Below are 15,473 nucleotides of genomic sequence, written 5' to 3' on the forward strand. Positions count from 1 at the left end.
ATACTTGGTATCTGAGCAGAAGTTAGAGGAGGAAACGTTGTCCGAACTGCAGGGATTGTGGGAATTGCAGGCATTGGTGGCAGTGCAAGGTTAGGCAATGTATATGCTGGCATTGGGGAGAGAGTTAGCATTGGAAATGTGGGGATTTTTGGAAGAGGAGGTAGTTGGGTGGTTGGCAATGGTGGCATTGGCAGTGTATGAATTGTTGGTAAGGTTGGTGTAATTGGTGATGACTGGAGTGTCTAAAATATTGCAAGCTACGACACTTGCATCAATGCTAATCAGCAACAGAGCTAGGACGATCCCGTTGTGAGAGGCCATAGTCGTAATGAGTAGAAGGCTTAAGTTAACTGGGTTTATGCTCCTTTGTCGGTGTGTCAGTGTCTATGATGGAGCCTATAGATACGGTGGGAATGTTGAATGATGTCTCTGGAGTAGAGGGCATTGATAATCTGTGGAAAAATGTAGGTGTCATTTGTTTGTTCATCTGCTCATCTGTTTCTTCTTCCCTAATGGAAAAGGATAATTCTTGTTGTAGGTACCAAGTGGGTTATTTTATTGGAGGGAAGTTAGAAAACTAAAACTGGTGATTAGGTGTTTCTTAAGAACAGTTGTCTCTTATTGTTACTTTATTCTATGCTAACTATTTCTGGCATGTCTCCTGTTTTCTAAGATTACTATCTTGCAGTAAGTACTTTTATCCAAGCTTATGGCCAGACATTAGTGGAACTTCATTTTGGGACAAAATAATTTATTTCTTTACAGTTTATCAGTTTCTTTCCTTGAATCAGCTAAAGTACTGTCTAGCTATTTGTTAAGACTTTTAATTTGCATCATAGTTTTAGTTTTCTCCTACATCTGGTTCGAGAAAACATGAAGAAAGTACAGTTAGTGTTTACCAATTAATTCTATTGTGGACTATGTAAAAGTATACAGTAATGAATACTAGGATTATGGGGAGCTGGCAGAGATAGGATTTTGCCATTTCTGTTAGAATCACTTCTTTTTTTTTTTCATTCATTAAATAGCGAGTTCTATGTTTGATGTGCAATTATCAACCCAGATTTTAATCAAATCAAGCCAGTTAGGAACAAATGAACTTCAACCAAATACTTTGGCGTGGGGTCTAACATATTTCCTTTTATATAAATTCCCAATTATTGATTGTTCTTTTTTTGTTCTTTGTTTTTTTCAGGAAGTTATGTTGTTGTACCACTTTCTATATTTAGAGATTCTTTTTTATATATTCAAACCAGATAATTGCTAATGTTTTTACGTAAATGTTTTTAAACCCATACTCATCTGAATATTAAGCATGGATTGAATTCAAATCCATAGAAATTAGGTTCAGGTCTTTTGAGTTTGGATACCGTGATATATGTTAGTCGTTCATTGGCCAGATGAACAGGAACAGAGAGAGAAATCCATTTACATATGCTCTAGTACGACTTACTAACTTGGTTCTTAATTTCCTGCCTGAAGAAAATTTCTTGAAGACAGACGTTGTGGATCACAAAACTTTAAAAGTTCTAGGGGTTTAAGTGATATTGCACATTTTATCTTGAAAATACACTTTTAACAGAAATAGAGGCATGAGAATAACTGGGGCCAAAGTTTCTAGTAGCTGTTCTATATTAGTAGCATTGTTGAAGATTCTCGTTGCCCTAGGAGATTATACGATGAGGATTTAAAATCTTCAAGATCATGAGAACCTTCAAAAAACTTAGTGAAGAATTTTCATCAGATTGGGAGGACACATTTTTTTATTTACATCTTCTACGTCACCATAATTGAAAACCTATTTTCTAGCCATCGCACAAGGAAAGCCTCGAAAGAGTGCCATAGAAAATTTGATATTTCCTTTTTACTCGTAGCAGGTCATTTTCTGTAGTTTTTCCATGCAATAAAACCTTGACCAATCGCAATCATGTACACGACGTGCAGCTTCTCATCCATTTTCGCTCCATATCACCTGAAATATCTTGGTGAAACTCAATATCTGGGGGAGAGTTTGATCAAGGAATGGTTAGCACCTTTCTGTTCCACATTTCTAACGTGCTGCAGCTTGGTAATGCTTTTTTATGTTAATTTTTTCCCCAAATGAGGAGGTCCAGTCTATAGAAGCGGGCTTCTGAAACGTAGAATAAAATCGTGGGAGCTGAAACTGACGCAATAAATTAAAATGAATGTGATAAAACAACCTAACAAATATAAGGAAATCCATGTTCAAACACATACTAGTATTACAAATAAACAAACAAGAAGCAGTACAATGTATAAGCCCTCCAATATGTTATAAGCATCACCATCACAAACAATCATTAGAAACCAAAGACGAAAAAACACCCTGCAAAATCCAAACTCTACACATATATCCCATGCATTACTCCATCTATCAACGTCAAAGTTTCATGGAGTAGCAGTGGCTGCTGGAGGGTGGTATTTGAACAGAAGGAAGAGGAGGCAATGCCGTAGGAATTGTCGGGACTGTGGGAATTGCAGGCATTGGTGGCAGTGCAAGCTTAGGCAATGTAGCTGCTGGCATTGGTGGCAGAGTTGGCATTGGGAGCGTAGGAATTGTTGGGAGAGGAGGCAATTGCGTGGCTGGGAATGGTGGCAGTGTTGGCATTGGCAATGTAGGAATTGTAGGTAGCGTTGGTGCTGCTGGTGATGCCGGGGTGTCTAAAAGATGGCGAGCTGCGAGGCTTGCATCGATGCTTATCAAGGCCAGAAACAGAGCTGGGATGATCCCGTTACGAGAGGCCATAGTCAAAATGAAGAAGACTTGAGGTGATTGTGATTATGTTCCTTTGTTATGTGTATCGATCTCTGCAATAGAGCCTATATATAGAGGAGGAATGTTAAATGATGTCTCTTGAGTAGATGGAATTGGTGATCTGTGGAAAAATGTAGGTGTCATTTGTTTGTTTACCTTCTCATCTGTTTCTGCTTTCATCGTGGGAAAGGAAAATTATTATTTTAGGTACTGCATGGGTTATTTTATTGGTGAGAAGCTAGAGAACTAAAACTTGTGACTATGTGTAGGTGGTATTTTAGAATATTTGTCTTTTAGTGTTAGGTTATTTTCAGTAACTATATATACCCTCTGCTGTTTTCTAAAATTACTATTTTGTAGCAACTACTACTATCATGCCCAAGCATCTGTGGACCTTCATTTTTGGACAAAATAATTTATTTTTTAACAGTTGATCAGTTATTTTCTTTCTTCGATTCAACTAAGTCTTGTTTAGCAATTTACTAAGGCCACTCCTTTTTTGTTTCCGCTTCACAGTTTTAGTTTTCTCCGACAGGCACGTTATTTCTAAAAATAGTAATATAGTGCTGTTGTGATTACCAATTAACATTTCTATTGGGAAACTATGTAAAATACTAAAATAACGAATGCTTTTATTTACTGTTCACCAAATATTTTTTGAAGGCGTTTCTTCGGTACGAGCATGAGTGATCTCATGAGAGTAGCACTTTTCCATTTCTGTTAGAATTACTCCTTTTGTTCATAACATTAATCTTCACGTCTATGTTCGATGCGCAATTATCAGCTCTAATATGTTGTAGGCGATCAGGTTCATGAAGTAGAAGTAGTGGGACCGCCATAAACCAACCAAAGGTATCAGATAAGTCATCGACTTAAACGGCGAAGAAAAGACCGTACTCTAGATCTGTAAGGAGTTTTGGGACATTTTTTTTATTTGTTTTTAGGTCTCTCGACTGGCTGGAGTCAAGTAGACCAGCTATGCCGGTCTGCAACTGTAGTATTTTCTATTTTTAGCAATAAATTTGGAGTCTATTTTGGATCGAAATCAAATTCAGTTTTGATTCAAATCCTACCGATTTTTTTTACTGTCGTAGGGAGTCTTTTAAGTTAGTTCTGGTGATTTGCTATTTTTAGAAAATTATATCCGTCTTCAGGGTCAGTTATGTTTGGTTAAGAAGAACAACTTTTCCCCTAGAGCATTACTTATCATCAATAAAATTTCCTCTTTATTATATTTCTTTGTGCATTCGAAGGTTATCTTCTTCGTGGATTTCGAGACCGTTGTTCATCGTTTCAAAGAGCTCCTTGGTTATGAGGTTTATCTAGCTGCTGCGTCATAATTATAATTAAACCGATCTTGTTTAGGACCAAGAAACGTCAACCCAAATCCCTAGTCTTGGGGTTCAAAATTAATGCTTTTACAGATACCCAAGTGACCAGTACTTTCTATATCAATAGATTTCTTCTTGTACATTAAGTTATCCTGTCTGATAACTGCTAATATATCTTTAAACTGCTGGTGTTTTCAAATATACGTCTTTCTAATTGGTACACATCTTATAATTCAGTATGGTTAAGGTATTGATTTAGGATTCAGGGGTATATTTTTTTTAGCAGTTCATTGGCAGTTGGAACAGAGGGTGGAAATCCATTTTGATGTACATATGCTCTACTACAACTCACTAACTTTGTTCTTAATTTCTTGCTGGAGAGAATTCTTGAAGACAGGGAGAGTTACTTAGTGCTGGTGGTTAGTCCAAATCAAAACCTTGAAATCAACGAGTAAGAAAGAAGCTAAGTCAAATTGTATTAGCGAGCAAGTCTGTTACAAATGGTCTCAAAACTACCATTTTGTAAACAGTTTGAGTCTCTTGTGGCTCTTGTGCGTTTTCTAGAATAAGTCATAAATCCAATGGCATTATAGAAAGTTATATCCGAAGCAGCGTGGTAGGGTCATTTGTGTTTCGGAAATCCTGTAGAACCTGCTCTATTATCAGATAACAAGTTTTATTTTTCTTTTTTTTTAAATAAACATAAGACAGAAAGTTGGGTATTCCCTTTTATACTCTTTATGGTCGGTTTCTTTAGTTTTTTCAATTGTTCTACATGCAACTAACATGCTCTCTATTGATAATAGAGTAGATTTAGTTTGTCAAATTTTATTAGCACCTTTCTATTTTGACTTTCTATATATATATACTTTTAACATGCTGCGGCCAACACTTCTTGTAATGTTTGTTGTCAAATGTTTGTTGTTAAATGAAAAGGACTGGTCTTTCGTAACAGATTCTGAAGGGTATAATTGAATTGTGGGAAATTATTCTATCACGATGAAATAAACATACAATCATATCTTTAAACGAATACAAGGAGCTACAGTGACCAAACAAATAGATAAACGAGAAGCAACACGATGCATAAACTCGCAACGTATAAGCTTCACCATCACAAACAACCATAACGAACTGAAGAAAGCAAACCCACCCACAACTCCAAGAATTTATGCATATCCCTGAGCCAGCTCCATCAAAATATCAACATCAATGTTTAATGGACTAGTATTGGCTGCTGGTGGTGAGGATAGGAAAGGAATGGGTCGTATCTGGACACCAGGAATAGTTGGAATGCCCATTGGAATAGATGGAATAGTTGGCATCTAATTAAGCTAAAGAAGGAAGAGGAGGCGATATTGTAGGAATTGTGGGGATTGTGGGAATTACAGGCATTGATAGCAGTGCTAGCTTAGGCAATGTTGGAATGAATAAGTGTAGAAATTGTTGGAAGAGGAGGCAAGTGGGTGGTGGAAAATGGTGGCAATGTTGGCGTTGGCAGTGTTGGAATTGCAGGTAGCGTTGGTGTAGTTGGTGCTTCCGGGTCTCTAAAAGATGACGAGCTGCGAGGCTTGCATCGATGCTTATCATGGCTATGAGAGAGCTATGATTATGACATTGTGAGAGGCCATAGTCGTAATGAGTAGAACAAGGCTTCAATTGATCGGGCTTATGCTTCTTTGTTTTGCGTATCTGTCTCTTGGATAGAACATAAAGATAGAGTAGGAATGTTAAATGATGTCTCTGGAGTAGAGGGAATTGGTAATTTGTGGAAAAGTGTAGGTGTAATTTGTTTGCTCACCTTCTCATCTGTCTGCTTCCACTGTAGAAAAAGGAAAATTCTTGTTAGGTACTAAGTGGGTTGGTTTATTGGTGGGAGGTTATAGAACTTAAAAAATGTTGACAAAGTGGTACTTCAGAATATTTTTCCTTTACTGTTACTTTATTTTTTCTTAAAGTATTTGCCTCCTATCTCCTGTTTTCTTTTTTTTTTCTTGCAATGACTACATTTATCCAATCTTTTGCCCCTGACGTCAGTACAGCTTTTAGAATTCTCTCTTTTGTTGTTGATTTCTGCGTAAAAAGTTCACTCGCTAGCATCATAAGCTATTAGTTCTCAGAAAAATGCTATTTGGCTCGCGGGTTGGGCAACTCGCGCCCAACTCGCAGACTGCGAGTTGGGCGCGAGTTGCCCAACCCGCGAGCCAAATAGCAAAACTGTTCTCATGTCTCATATCTACAGATCTGCAGCTTTGTTTTGCAGTAGTTACTTTATCCTGTCTCTTCACTTTGAAGATTACCGTGCTATGCCCAAGATCAGTGGAACTTACAGAATTTGCTCTCTGTTTTGTTGATTTACACATGAAAGCCTCACCCACATTTAGAATCATAATAATTAATATGAATCTAGTTCTTTTGGAGGGCATGAGCGGAATCTCTGTCAGAATTACTGCTTATGTTCATTGTACTCATACTGATGTTCTATGTTTGATGCGCAGTAGTCTAACTCCAATTTAAATCGAACTACTAGAGTTTGAAACCAAAACACTTCACCCAAACATTTATGCAAAATCCGAAAGTACTATGGCTCAAAGTTTGCTTTTAGTGCAGGTATCCAAGCCTTGTTTTGTTCTTAGGAACATCATTTACTATACTCTTTAAAAGCTTATATTCGAGTTTTTCTCGGGACATAAAAGTCTCCAAGCTGATAGCTATACTTTTAATACATGTTTTTCAATTCTATACTCGTCTGATTCTTCAGTATGGATTTGATTCCGAACCAGGTATATCAGATTCAGCTTTTTGAAGCTAGGATCCAGAAATATACACTAGTGGTCCAATTGGCAGGAAGAACAGAGAGTAGAAATCCATTTGAAGGTACTTATGCTCTACTATAAAGTAACTTACTTGGTTCTCAGTATTTTACTTGGAGAATGAGTTGGCTAAAAATAGATTTATGGGCTGGAAAAAGGTGGAAGAGCCCCCATGCTTCTAAGTGACTGTTTAATGTTTTTAATCTTTGGAACAAGCAATTAACAATTAAACGAAGCTTGAGAATGATTTCATTCAACTGTAGGAGTTGGTCGAAATCAATGCGTTGCTTTAGTAAACATGAAAATAAAAATAGTGAAATTTTTATTAATGACCAGGTCTATTAAAAGTTTGTCTCAGACTGGTACTTTATAAGTATAGGACCCCTAATTCGATTAAAATTGAAAATTGCAAATTTTACTCCAAATAAAATCATGACCAACATCGCCACATCTCATTAGAATTTTTTATTTGAATTACTTCCAATTGGTCAATAAAAAGACACAAAACAATAAAAAAAACTTAGAAAAAAAATCTAGGATATGATCCTTCTGTGTATATCATTTGAGCTTTCATAAGTCCAATTCTGAGAACGTAGTGTAAAGTTATTTCCAAAACTATATGGTATTAATCTATTGTCTCCCAATGGTCACATTGATTCACACATGCTACTAGAATCTGCTCTACATCAGCAACAGGAATTTCCATTGGAGTGGTAGAATGAAGGTATATCGACTACTTGACAACTCACAAGGATTTTATGGATTTTTGGTGGGAGCCAACCAGAGTGTTTCACCATTATTAGAAACTTGTTCTATCCGACGGTGAGAGGATGAAAACCATGAAAGGGCACCATGGTAAATTACATATTTCTTCTACTTTTCTATGGTCATTTTCATAATTTTCCATGGTTCTACATGCAACTAACTGCCATCTATTGTTTATAGAGAATAATTTGTCAAATTTGATTAACATCTTCCATTTCTCTTCTACATATCTAACATGTTGTGGCCTGGTAACAACTGTTATGTGACTTTAAACCTAATTTTACTGTTTCACCAAACCCCTACACTATTACACCAACCAATTTGTAATTTTTTTAATTAATATTAGAAGATTATAAAAGGGGGTGGGAGAGAAAGCTCAGAAGCAAGCAGCAAGCAAGAATTAGAGAGGAGAGAGAGAGAGAGAGAGAGAGAGAGAGAGAGAGAGAGAAATCTCTTTCTTTGTATGATTCTTTGGTTAGAAGAGTGATCTCCTTTGTAAATCTCTTTCTTTGTATGCTTCTTTGGTAAGAAGAGTGATCTCCTTTGTAATCTTCTCTTTTGTGATTAGTGAAGTTCTTTGCTGTTCTCGCCCGTGGGCGTAGGTCATACTGACCGAACCACGTTAAATCCTTGTGTACTGTTCTCTTTGTATTCACTGTCTTTATTCAGTGTTGTTATTCTCCACTCCTGTATAGACATCTTCTGCGTCTCTGAAGCCCCCCACTGTAACAAACTAGTATCAGAGCATAACTTAGGGTGCATGTATCTGCTTATCGTATGCTCTGTGGCTGGCACTAAAAGTGAATCCTCCACATCAGAAAATAAGTTAGATTATCATTTATCCTTTAAAGGCACTGAAAACTATTTACGAGTACAATACTATTCATAAGTACTGCCACTTTTTATACGCACGGTTACTGTTCATAAGTACAGTTACTGTTCATAATTACAGCTACTGTTCTAGTGGCTTTCAAGATGTCTTCTGTAAAATTCAAAGTGGAGAAATTTGATAGGAGAAACAGCTTTAACTTGTGGAGAGTAAAAATAAGGGCTCTCCAAGTACAACAAGAACTGTTCAAAGTCTCGTTTGGAAAGGATAAGTTGCTGGAATCTATGCTCGATGATGAGAAAGAAGAGCTGGAATTAAAGGCGCATAGTGCCATACAGCTCTGTTTGGCCGATGAGGTCATGCGGGAGGTTGCCAATGAAGATACCGTCATCGGATTATGGCTCAAGTTGGAGAGCTTGTACATGACGAAATCTTTAACGAACAAGCTCTACTTGAAGCAACGCTTCTTCACCCTTCGTATGAAGGAAGGTATGCGAATTAAAGACCACTTAGATGAACTTAACACTATTCTTATGGATTTAAAAAATATTAATGTTAAAATCGACGAAGAAGATCAAGCACTCATCTTGTTATGTTCATTACATCCTTCCTAAGAAAATTTTGTCAATAGAATGTTATACGGTAGAGATACACTTTCTTTGGAGGATGTCAAATCAGCCTTACATTCAAAAGAGTTAAGACAGAAAGTGTATGTCGTAGGAGGAGAGAATCAAGCTGAAGACTTATTTGCTCATGATCGTCTTGAAAATGATGTTGGTGGTAGAGGCAAATCTAGAAATATGTCTAGATCAAAGTCTAGGCCAAGAAAAAATATTGAATATTATTACTGTCACAAGTATGGGCATATAAAACCTAATTGTCCAGCGCTCAAAGCAAAGGATAATTCACAGTCGAAGTCTGGGGAGGTCAAACCTTCAGTTGCCACTGTAACTGAAGAGTCTTCTAGTTCACATGAAGTCTTTCAGTTATCATTAATACTCATTCACAAGATGAGTGAGTTCTTGATTCGGGTTGTTCCTATCATATGTGTCCACATAGGGATTAGTTTGTCACATATCAGTCTATCGATGGTAGGAATGTCTTGCTGGGAAATAACATGCCTTGCAAGACTGTTAGTATCGGATCAATTAAGATTAGAACCCATGATGGTATTGTTAGAACATTGAGCAATGTCCGACTTACCAGAGTTAAAGAAAAACCCTATTTCTTTAGGAACCCTTGACTCAAATGGTTTTAAGTTTTTGGCTGAAGATGGAGTTTTGAGAGTTAGTAAAGGCTCTCTTATCGTGATAAAAGGAAAGAAGGTAAATACCATCTATGTCCTTGAAGGCAGCACAATGACAGGTGCTGCAGCAGTATCATCCACAGAGAATTCAGATTTTGACACCACACGTTTGTGACATATGCGGTTAGGACATGTGAGTGAGAGAGAACTAGATATATTGAGCAAATAAGGTCTACTTTATGGTCAGAAAACTAGTAAGCCAGACGTTTGTGAGCATTGTGTTTTCAGCAAACACCATAGAGTCTCCTTTAGTATCAGTGTTCATAGAACTAAGAGTACTTTAGATTATATCCATTCAGATATTTGGGGTCCTTCTTAGGTTTCATTGAAAGGTAGAGCTCGTTTTCTGCTAACATTGATTGATGATTATTCCAGAAAAGTTTGGGTGTATCCTTTGAAGCATAAGAGTGATGTGTTTGCAACCTTTAAGCAATAAAATGTTATGATTGAGAAGCAAACATGAAAGAAAGTGAAGTGCCTCATAACCGACAATGAGATGGAGTTTTGTTCTACAAAGTTTGACCAGTTCTGCAAGAATGAAGGTATTATACGTTGTCACGCCCCGCTTCCTAGAATACAGGGAATCGGGACGCGAGCAAGCCCACGACGTATTAGATTGAGGAGAAATAAATAATAAACTATTTTTTCTCAATCTAATACGCTAAGCGTCAAGAAATAAATACAAAGGCACTCACAGATAGCGAGAATATAATAAACAAATCAGAACAGAATATCCATATCACAAGTGAATATCATCCAAGACATAATATTCGGGTCAACATGCCCTTATACATGACTGAACAGCTGAATACTGAAGATATATAAAATACATCGTTCAACGGGAAAGAAAAGTACTACAAAAGCAACTAGGACCATCAACTAAGAAAAGATAGCTAAGCTTTGGCCTATTCTTCAACTCTATCTGCAAGGCACTCCTGCTGAGAATATCCTGGCTCTGGGCACATCTCCAAGTTGGACCTGTCCGTCCTCTAAATCTGACGTATACCATAGAAAACAGGTGTACGTCAGCGTACATGACACACGACAAGATCCCACAAGGGAAAAATAGGAACGGTAAAATGACCAAGGTAATAATAGATGCAACAACAGTAATGATAATAGAAGCGTGACCAATACGATAACAGAAATAGGAACATGTGATGATAGTAGTAACAATAGAAGTATGCAACTGGAATATTAACAAGCTAGATACAATCCACTACTAGAGTATAACAGTCAGGAGAATCCATAATCATCCAATTGACGAGGTCATACTACTAGCCATCCTATCACAACTCACCGGTCCACATCTCAACAAAACTAACAAAGTCTTCCAGAAGACACACAAGCATATTATACATATTTTACATGTTATTTGAATTGGAGAAGAATATTTTATATATATAACCGGGTCCCCGTAAAGTTGTTCAGGGGCCGCCTTCAAGTCAAGTATTGGCCTTCTGACCCATGTATATAAAACTCACGATATCATGATAACGATAACAGGAAGCACATATGCCCGTTTATATACATGTTATATTCTCCGTCCAATTCCCATTTATAAACCTCATGTTTGTCAATTTAATTAAGCAACTATACATGAAACATCGTGCACTAACCACAGAGTAACTGTGGAACGACTTCTGTAAAACTATGACAATAACCGTGACCCCATAATATGTCCGATCAAGAGTGCATCATCTAGTCGATACTATAATAGTAATAGTCAAGAAAACCTCATACCGGGATATCGATATCAAGGGTATAGCATGCTTTGAAAGCACGCTTATAAATCATACTTTTAACATGAGCCGTCTTCATGTACAGACTCTCCTATTGGATAACAACTAAGTGATAAAACAATAAGTTTCCATAGTCATTCAGGTCAAATACAGTATCAAACAAGATAAATACTATATGTATAAATAAGAGTGTTAAAATGCCGGTATCATTGTAATATGCGACAAACACAGGTAACATTCGCATATTATAATATAGTAAAATCTTTTAAAATATCTATTATTATAATAACTCAAAATAATCCTTTTAATTCTAAACTAATATTTTAAAAATCATTAATTTATTAATTCAAAATAATCCTTTACAAAAATAAAATCCTTAAATTATTTCTCTTAATAATTATTCAAAAATAATCTTTTTCCAAATCAATTCTTTTTAAAATTGTTTCTCATTATATCAACTAGTATCATCCCGTGCTAAGCACGACATCCTTACAGATTATTTTTGTGCGCTGTTTTTCCTCATCTCATGTTTGTTTTGTCACGATAAATTTATCTTAAACATACTTGAAGTCCATCATATATAACCAATGAGGATATGTAGATAGGTATTTGTTTGCAATTCATCATATACTTAAAGTCCATATTTAAACATAGAAACATAGATAATTAAAACTCTTAACACAGATAGTTAAATCTCTTGCTTATCCCTTCAAGTAATGTATATAGTTGTGAAGTTCAACATTATGGATCTGTTAATCATGTAACTTGACATTTAACCTGACAAGTGTGATATATGATCTGATATATGCTCTTGTAAACATGTAGTAATTTTTGAATAAAACATCACATGTTTTACATATACAGATAAAAAAGATCAAATCTATTGCAATTACTTTTGTTGTTGAAAACATCAAATGGCTTTGAATATTATAATACGAATTCTATAATAATGTTTCCTTGAAAACTTCTATCCTGTTAAAAAAGACAACAAACTATATATACTTATAAATATATCTAAAAATTATCGGTAGACAACTTTACATGTTTAATAGATTTTTAAGTTTTCTTTCCCTTTTGACTTGCTAATTTGTTTACTGTGTTTGAATACAGCTAAATTTGGGATGCATAGAGAATATCCACGAAGTATCAAATATCTTAAAATCCAAGCATCCAAAACATGTTAAATCTGCTATCAGTGCTTTTTAGATTAGCAATAGAGTAGTATATTAGCCATTGCCTTTTCAAACTTCTCAACATGGATTAAAGCTTTCGTAAGAGTTGTACAGATCACAACATCTGGCTTTATATCCTGCAATAGAAAAATAAAAATAACCATATGCCAAGAGCTGATAAATGGGGCTAAGCATGCAGAAAAGAGTGCATAATCTTATGCTAATAAACTAAAACTATAAAAGAAATAAATCCTACACTTACATTTCCCTTCATAAATTGCAGTAAGGAAAAGGCTTCCACCTCCCGTCAATCTTTACCAAACGCATTAAATTAAAAAGTTAAAAACTAAAATACTACATTTTATGCCATCTGCTCTGGATGCATTTATAGCTTTCTCTGACAGTCCTTGCAAAAGAGTGCAAACACACAAAAAAATGTGATAAGATATACATTACATGAATACACTATTAAGAAAATGTCAGAAATGCAACAAATAATTATGTCCATGATTCTTTCCAAACCTCGAAAAATAATCCTACCCCAAAAAAATCCTGCTCAGGAAACTTTTTGTAAACAACAAAAAAGCAACATGTACACAAAACATTGGTATTTACTCTCTACGCGTATGCATTGACTAATGCATTATACAACGTCGGTGATGGCTTCATTCCTCCAGCCTTCATCATCTCTTAACACTAAATCTCATTCTTAAATCTCTCAACAGTGCCAAACCTGTTAGATTTACCTGGAAAAAAAATGCCATAAACATGCTTGCTGAAATGTCTCAGAATGAAAACTAAAAAAACCTTCACCCTGCATCACAACAACTTCTTAGATCAATACATAAAGATACAATCCTTTCAAATTGCATGAAGGGTAAGAATATCAAGTGAAAATTATATTCATAAATCTCTAAGAAATCACAAAATTCAAAATGGAAATATACTTATCCTCATAATGTAATATCAACATTAGGTTTCGCTTGATAGGGCTTGGGCTCTCTCGCAGCTTGGCCTCTGTTCTCTTCCCCTCTCTCTTCGAGATTTGAAATGGAGAGGGAGGGAGCCATTCTTCTTACCTGCACAAGAACTTGAGCACTATAAGAAGCATTAATGGGTTGGCTCAGTCTCATAGATTTTATTGAATTGTATTACTTTCATTGAAAAATAGTCTGACACATAGCTCAATGAAGACCAAAATATTCTTCCTAGGGAAGATCACTATAAATCCATGACATCAAACATGTCCTGTTGGTAAAGGTTTGGTGTCACGAAATGCTGAAAATATTCATTGCAATCTTGTTTTGATACAATTTTTGTTGCTGATAATGACTTCTCTGATTATCAATAAGAAAAGACTTAAGAATATGGACAACTGAGGTCCTAATTTCCTAAAACAATTGCTACTGAGCACAAGAATAATTCAAATAGTTGTTTAACATGAATCAAAGTTAAATTCTATCAATCTTTACAACTGTAGAGAACCAGTAGTCGCAAAACTTGCGAGTCTATCACCAGAATTCATGTCTACTACCACGTTAACCTTGAAGATATGAAGGATCACACAGATAATCTGAATGAAAAGAGGATTTGTTTCATCAGAAAAGAACCCTAAAAATCTAAAATCAAACCAAGGCTTCAACATCAAATGTAAAATTACCCAAAGATCACGACGTTCCACAACATGATGTTATCTTGCGGGGCTCCACTGATTCCCGCCGGCGAATCATTATGCAACCTCTTGAAATCCCTCATCAGCCTTTTCCTCGCTGGCGTCGACATCGATTCAAGCCTAAACGACTGAAGTAGGCCCCGTCCATCGTTCCGATGTTCGTCGCCTAAAAAATTCCGATGTTCCGGTTAAATGAGGGAGCGGGAGCGGGAGCGGGGGTGGGGGGATGAAGAGGGAGAGGGAGAGAGAGAGAACGTGGGGCGGTATGGTTGTATGAGGTGGGGATGGAGTGGTTCTCAAAAAAAATATACGAAGAGGAAGTTGTGGGCAACTGCAAAACGTGGCCAATTAGGGTCTGTTCGTTTGCCTAAAAAAAGAGGGAAATCAAATAAAATGAAACCTATTTCTAAGAAAAATAGGTTTTTGAATTGTTTGGTTGGCTAAAAAAAGAAGAAAATCAAAGAAATGGAGATGAGATGAGATGAGTTGTCACATTATTATTGGATGATGTGAGTGATTTTTTAAGAAAACTAGTTTTGATGTTGTTTGGTTGGCGAAAAAAAATAAGGAAATGAATTATAAGAAACCTATTTCCTGTAGTTTGTTGTTTTCTTTTGTTTGGTTCATTCTTAAAAATAAGAAATGAAATGAGATGAGATGAGTTGTCATTGTATTATTGGGTGGTGTGACCCACACTTAAGAAAAGTGTTTTCACAACTTTTTGGGATAAAAACAAAGAAATGAAATGTTAATGAGATGAGGTGAATTGTTATAATATTTTATTGGATGATATGAGTGATTTGAAATGATGAGAAGAGATGAGTTGAGTGATGTTTGGATGAAAATAATATTTTATTAGATATGATGGATGAGTTGTTAGATGAAAATAATATTTTATTAGATGTGATGGATGAGTGGTTAGATGAAAATAATATTTTATTAGATGATGTGGATGAGTTGTTGGATGAAAATAATATTTTATTGGATGTTGTGGGTGAGTTTTAGGGATGGAAATGAAGGAAATAGTACTTTTTGAGATTTTCACCTTTTCCATTTCCATTTCTTGG

This window comes from Asparagus officinalis, chromosome 8 (assembly GCF_001876935.1).
Source record: "Asparagus officinalis chromosome 8, Aspof.V1, whole genome shotgun sequence".
Classification (NCBI taxonomy): Eukaryota; Viridiplantae; Streptophyta; class Magnoliopsida; order Asparagales; family Asparagaceae; genus Asparagus; species Asparagus officinalis.